Genomic DNA, 7,023 nt, shown 5'->3' with positions numbered 1-7,023 from the left:
AGTCAGCATGACGTCTGGGGAGGGCCCAGCAGTGGGAGGCACATGGGGCAGGAGGACTTGGGGTGTCCGGGAGAAGGGCCCTTTAACATCGTTTCCACCTCCTTGTAGAGGGGGGTTGGGGAAACTGAGGCCCAGCGAGGTGAAGTGGCGGTTCTGGTCCGAAGATGCTTACTGAGCACCTCTGACCCCTTGGGCACTTGACATGTCCCAGGAGGAAAGTGCAGTATCCTGAGCCCCAGAAAGTAAGGCTCCTCAAAGTGGCAGAGCTGGGCCCACCGAACAGAGAAGGAATGTTTAATTGCTTAAGTGCTTGTTTAAGTGCTTAATTCGAGTGTGTTGAATACCTACCACGCGCCTGACAGAACTGTGCGCTGAGCACCTGGGGTGCCCGGGTCATACTAGGCCAGGGCTGTCCCGGGTGAAATCACATTGGAATCTGTTGGGAGGGGGTGAGGGTGGGCTCGCTGAGCGTGTGCACATACACAGGCCATGGAGGATGGGCCGTGTCCTTGCAGGTGGACAGCTGGTGGGAACTGGTACACAGGTGAAGTTCGAGCAGCTGAGAGCAGGCTTGTCTCTTGCCCCAGGCTCTGGGACTGTGCCCATCGGGATCACGGGGGAGCTGGTGCAAAGCAGACCCCGGGGCCCTGTCTTCTCGAGGCTGGTTTGCAGTCTGGGATACCCCAGGAATCTGAGGCAGGAGGTCCGTGATCGCACCCAGAAAGGATTCCAGTATGAAAATGTCATTTCCATAGCGGGGTTCCCCACAGCACCCCACAGACTGGATTGTCTTCCTTACCCGGGGGGGGAATCCAACAAAAAATCTGTGAATCTTTCTCACCCCTTTGGCTGATTTTATTTTTGAGACCAATTTCCTGGAATAGGAGATGGCCTTCCTGAGGCGCCCTCCCATGGGTGAACCTTCCACTGTAACCCAGGAGGGCCAGCCCTTTCCGCTAGGGGGCGAGCTCTGCCTCAAAAATGGGAACCAGACCTCCGGCCGCAGGAATTGGCTGCCTAGAAGCCTGTCTTGCAGCACCAGGTCCTCCCTGCTCCGCGGCTGAGTGTGAGATTTGTACATTCCAGGCGAGGCTGAGCCACTTGAACATCCACAGTGTTGATGTCACAAATATCTCTGAACTTGGGAAGTATAAGTTATGAGACAAAAATTCTTAAGATGACCTTACATGCTCTTCTTAGATGTGAAAATGTCTTCAACTAGAATTTCAAACCTACAGTCACAATACCCAAAGCAGTGACCGTGAGTGCTAGTCAGCATAGCATCTTAGGTGCCATGCCCGCGACCCTCTCTCTGTGCGCTTCTCCCATCACCCACCGTCTGGCCCACCTCCCGGGTCCTCCCCTCCACCGGAGAAGGCCCAGGGCCACTCTGTGCACAGCGGCTCTCCTGGGTCCTGAATGCAGGTGTTCAAGGGTTTGAGTCCTAGCTTTGCTCCTTACCAGCTGTGTGGTCTTGGGCAAGTCACCTAACCTCTTGAGCCTCAGAGCCTAACCTGAGGTTGGCCATAAAACCTGTGGTATGTGTTAAATAAGTTCATGTGTGAATTTTAAGCAGCCCAGACTAGCCTTCTGGAGGCTGAGAAAAATCAAGGGCCACGGCTGAGTGTCAGCGATGTGAGTCAGGCCACCGGAACCTTCGGCCCAGTGGACCCTCCGGCTTCAGAAGGGGGTCACCCTGCAGAGGATTTCTCCAGCCAACCCTTAGACTCACAAGACATAATTAATTGTTATTTTAAGCCACTCATTTTGGGGGCAGTGTATCTCCCAGCAATAGATACTGAAATACATGCCCTTTTAATTAAACAAACCCACTTCAGGTATTTATACCAATAAGAACAGAATCCAGAGGATAGCCGACAATTTAGCTCCAAAGGTGTTCTTCGCAGCATTGTCTATGATACAAAACATCCACATGGTCTTAGGTGTCCAACACCAGGAGTTAGAATGTGGTTCATCCTTACACTGTGCAATTATTGGGATGTTTTTGGTGAAGCATTCTAGTGGCAAGGTTTCCAGAATATACTAGCAATTTGGAAAACAAAGCAACGACTCAAAGTATATATGATCCCATTAAAATATGCATATTTTAAATATATTTTAATATGAAATAGATGGGTCCAAAGACATATGCAACTTCCATTAGATGTTAAGTTGCTCTCTAAACATGATGATACAATGTATCTTTCCACCTCCTTCTCCATGGCCCAGGCCCTTCCCCCAGCCAGCGGCTGACCCATGTGAGAGGCAGGTCCGTCCACTCAGTGCTGATGTGAGTCGCAGCAAAGACACTTCCCCCTTGTCTTCACTGGACAGGCTCTCCTGGTTTCTTGGCCACCCAGAGACATCGTCCTCTGTCCCATTTGTCACCCAAACAAAGGGAGCTGGCTTACTCCTGGACCCGGAGCCCAGAGGGAAGGGCCGGGTGCAGCACTGAGAACAGTCAGCAGGAAGCCAGGCGTCACACACGGGGCTGCAGCTGGCAGCAGGGAGTGGTCCTGTGTCCGCCTGGCACACCCAAAAGGGCTCAGTGACTCGAACACAGTGATTAACTTCTCTTTAATCTCCGCCTCACTGAGCAGCGAGGCCAGCTGCTCGGCTTCCCCAGCAAGCTCTGCGTGAGTCACTGGGCGCCCCGCGGTGGCCCGAGCACGTTTCATCGCAGGCAGGTGCGACTTTGAGACACCCAGGGTGTCCCCCTCCGACACCGACTAAATATTGAACCGACAAGGCCTTATTTAAAACAAATAATATGGCTCTAGAGTCTTTCTTCTCCTGGTTAAAAATCAAAGAGACAAGTCCCATTTGTTTCCCTTTTCCCCAGCTGTTGAATCGAGGCTGAAGGTCCCTGGGACATGGGGCATCTCCTTAAGTAAGAGGAAGTTTGTTAACTCGGGGCTTGATTGGGAAAATCATTTACCAAACCACACGGGTGCGCGCTGGGCGGGCAATCTCTGAAGTGCCGCAGAGACGGGGGCCCGGCTCTGGCCTGCTCAGCGCTTTCTTCTAATGTGGGTCACTCCTTGAACTAGGACAGCCTGCAGGTGTCCCTTTGTGTGCAGACGGACACTCAGCTCTTACCCCTTGAAAGAAAGAAGAGAAACAAAGGGCTGCCGGGGCGTGTGGAGGACCGACATCACGGACAGGAAGGCAGACCTCTCCACACGGCACACGCCTGGGCCTCCTACTCGGCTCTGTAGTCTATTCAATTCAGTTACAATCACCCAGACCTGGACTCCCCGCCCCTTCCCTACGGCGTCCTCGCTGCGTGACTTCCAGCAGGTCATCTAACCGCCCGGAGCCTCGGTTTCTCATCCTCATGGAGCCATTGTGACCATGAAACGAGGGGATGAAGTCCCCACGTTTACTCTGGGCGACAGAGTAATGGCCCAGAGAGACCCACATCCGTGTTCCCGGAACCCGTGAGGGTGTCTTCACCCGGCAAAGGGAGTTTGCGCTTGTGATCAGCTGAAGGATTTCAAGGTGGAGCGGGGACGCTGGGTTATCCAGGTGGGCCTGGTGGAATCACAGGCGTCCGTGCGAGAGAGGCAGCTGGTGTGAGAGGCAGGCGGTGAGACTGTGGAAGCGGAGATCGGGTGGCGTGGCCATGAGCCCGGGAATGCCAGCCATCGCTAGAAGGTAGAGGAGGCAAGAAACGGAGTCTCTCCTAGAGGCCTCAGGAGGAACCGGCCCCGCCCACGCCTTGGCTTCAGCGCAGTGGGACGGATTTTGGACTTCTGGCCTCCAGACGGTAAGGCGATGCATGTGTATTATTTTAGGCCTCTCAGTTTGTGGTAATTGGCTACAGCAGGCACAGGAAATGAATACAGGGTGAGAGGCAAAGAACACAGGGTGATAGGTAAAGACAAGGTCCCGCACAAATGGAGGGGTTTGCTGTCATGGAGCCGGAGCCAGGTGAGGCCCCACGCGGTGGGTGTGCCCGCTGAGCCAGCAAGGTGTTGGCCTACAGGCGTCTATTGGCATGAGCTTGTTTTCGGCGAGGGAAGGTGCCTCCACGGAGGGCTGTGGGTGGCTGTGTGCCTGGTCACCCAGATTCGAGCCTCAGTCCAGTGGAGAGAGGCTGGGACAGAGCTGGAGGGACTGTTTCCCAGGGACTGACGGCCTGCGGGTGTGAGCTGTGCTGCTCCGGGGCCTGGTGTCACGGCAGGACAGGGCAGGGGACCGGGAGGATTTGCCCCATTCTGCACGTAGCCCAGCCTGGCTGCAGCTCAGCGACACTGCCTGGCAGGTTCTGGCACCCAAAGGCTGCATCTCAGGACCAGCGGCCACCTCAACCTTGACCTGGGTTAGGGCCCAGGTGGCAGAACAGAAGGTGTCACCAAGAGGTTAGGGCCAAAGACCCAACGTTTTCCCTGAAACTCCCCCAAAGAAATAATGCAACGAGCCATTATGTGTAGGGGGTGGGCGTGGGGAGGGGCAGACGCAAGCCACTGGCTTTTGGACTAATACATGCTGGTGCCAGCTCTCCGACGAGGCCTTGCCCTGGGGCCACTGCAGGGCCTGCCTGTGGGGATCCACCAACATTTCTCCCCAGGACAGTGTTCCCAAGGAGACCACAGACCCGGTCCAAGCCACCCTACGCTCCCTGTTGCTTACACACATTAACACCACCCCGACCCTGCGCCGAGGCCTTGCTCTTTCTGTCCCTCTGCCTGGAGCAGTCCCCGGACCCTCACACAGGTGGCTTATCGCTCAGGCCCCTGCCCCACGTCACCCCCTCGGGTGGCTTCCCCCAGCCCTGCAGGCGCTCACTGCCCCACCGCTCTCGTATTTTCTTCCTGCTCCACAAATACTGCATATCTAAGGCCTCTGCTCGCTGGCTGGAAAGTCTCAGAAACCAGCCAAGTGGAGAAGGGACGGGAGCCCGTCAAGTGATTTTCCGTCGGGACGGCCTGTGTGAGGGTCAGCGGAAAGTTCTGGAACAGCCGACCCGCTTCTCCTGCCACATTTCCGGCTGCTCTTCTCTGAGGTGCTGGAGAGACTGGGGGTGGGGGGGAGGAAGAAGGGGTGCTTCTCCTCGGGGCCTCTCGGCCTGGTTCCTGGAGGTCACTCGGGATCGAGTCGGCCCTCACCCCTGCCCTGCCCGGCCTCCCTCCTCGAGCTTGGCTGCTCTGGTCAAGTGTGAAGGATGCTTTGGAAAGTTCCTCCTGGTCCCCCGGGTGTTTAGGAAAATTTCACAGCAGGGTCTTAGCACTGTCATGTCCCTCTGGGAACAGGTGCCCTGAGTCATTCTAGAATTTCAAAATGGGTGGTCTGGGGGGGCGGCGGGGGGACAGGGAACCTCTTTACTTTGTAAGTCATCCGCTTCTAGAAGTTAATAGCCAGCCCTCAAAATCCCAACCGTTTTTGTTTTTGTTTTAATTTTTAGAGAGAGAGGAAGGGGGAGGGAGAAACAGAAGCGTCTATGTGAGAGTGAGACATCGGTCAGTTGCCTCCAGCGCGCACTGTGCCAGGGATCAAACCCTCCACCCCGACCGGGAGCCCAACTGGTGACACCTTGGGTCGCAGGGCGACACTCGACCAACTGAGCCCCACCGGCCAGGGCTGGTGTTTCGCTCTCGAAACCTGGGCAAGTGAGTCTTTGAGGGTCGACGGAGGCCTGACCGCTGCCCAGCTGGCCCAGGATGGTGATAAGAGACCAGCCTGCGAGCGCTCCTCAGGCTGGCTGCCCTGCGGACGTTGCTGTAGTGGACTCGGCTGCCTCCTGACCCACAGGCTCACCATCAGCGTCTGGGGCCACCTGCCTCCAGATGCCCTCTTCCGGGGGTTGGTTCCGACCCACTTTCCTGGCTTGCTCATGCCAGTTTCTATCTTCTCTAATAAAACAAGTGACACCCCCTGTTCCCTAATAGGACGTCAGTGGCTGCCAGGGACACTGCCCCACCCCAGGCTTGGAGGGCACCTGGCCTGAGCTTGCCCACTGATCGCTCAGAGCGGCACGTTCCCAAGTCTGCGTAGCCCCAGAATGTTCACCCTCGTAGCCAAGATAGGCCCGGATGCACTTTCCAAGGAGCCAAGGGCGGCTTCTCTTCAGGAATCTGGTTGCCCGGGTCACCTGGCAGGGACATCGTCTGCCGCTACAGAGGCCCTTCCAGGTGACTAGTGCTCACGGCACTCACGGCACCAAGGCAGGGGGGGCGGCCTCCGGGCCTCCATCACCTTGTCCCCGCTCCTGTCTCTCATTTAGTGACGCGCTGGCTCCGTTGGCTGCCCATTTGCCCAGGCCTTCACTGGCTCCTTGATTTTATTCAACTATCAGGCCCGTTGTCCACTCATGGGTTCATCTGTTTATTCAGTCAGACGTTCATCCTCCCGCCGGTCACCCCCGACCCACTCCCTGCCCATACACCTCTGCGTCCATCCCTTTATTCGGTGGGTCAGCAGTTAAGTTAGCCAGGCAGCCATGGCTCGGTGGTTAGAGCTTCAGCCCTGCACACCGAAGGGTCACAGGTTCGATCCCCAGTCAAGGGCAGGTACCTGGGTTGTAGGTTCCATCCCAGACCCCGGTCAGGGCACGTGCAGGCGGCAACCAATCAACGAGTCTCTCTCACATCGATGTTTCTCTCTCTCCCTCCCCCCATCTCTTCCGCTCTCTCTAAAAATCAATGGAAAAAATATCCTCAGGTGAAGATTAACAACAACAACATACATTAGCCAGGCAATCAACAGACACACATGTACTCCTGTGTTCAAAGCACGGTTGTTTGGCAATGAGGAGGGCAGGGCACTAACACCCATCACCTGGCGACTCTGTGCCAGGCACGGTGCCCAGCTCTTAACAGGCTTGATCTTCACATTAACCTCAGAGGCAGGTCCTAAGGGCCACACCCACAGCAGAGGAGAGTCGGTCCAGGGAGCCTGGGTGACCTGTCTGGAGTAGTCAACAAGTAGGAGTCAGAGCCAGGGTCCCACCCAGCTCTCCGGGCTCTGCAGACTGTGCCTTTCCCCGCCCTTTCGCTCCACGTCACGTTTGCTTTTACATTC

This window comes from Miniopterus natalensis, chromosome 14 (assembly GCF_054644295.1).
Source record: "Miniopterus natalensis isolate mMinNat1 chromosome 14, mMinNat1.hap1, whole genome shotgun sequence".
In the NCBI taxonomy this organism is placed as follows: domain Eukaryota; kingdom Metazoa; phylum Chordata; class Mammalia; order Chiroptera; family Miniopteridae; genus Miniopterus; species Miniopterus natalensis.
The sequence above is the reverse complement of the archived record's forward strand: the minus strand, read 5'-3'. Positions refer to the sequence as shown.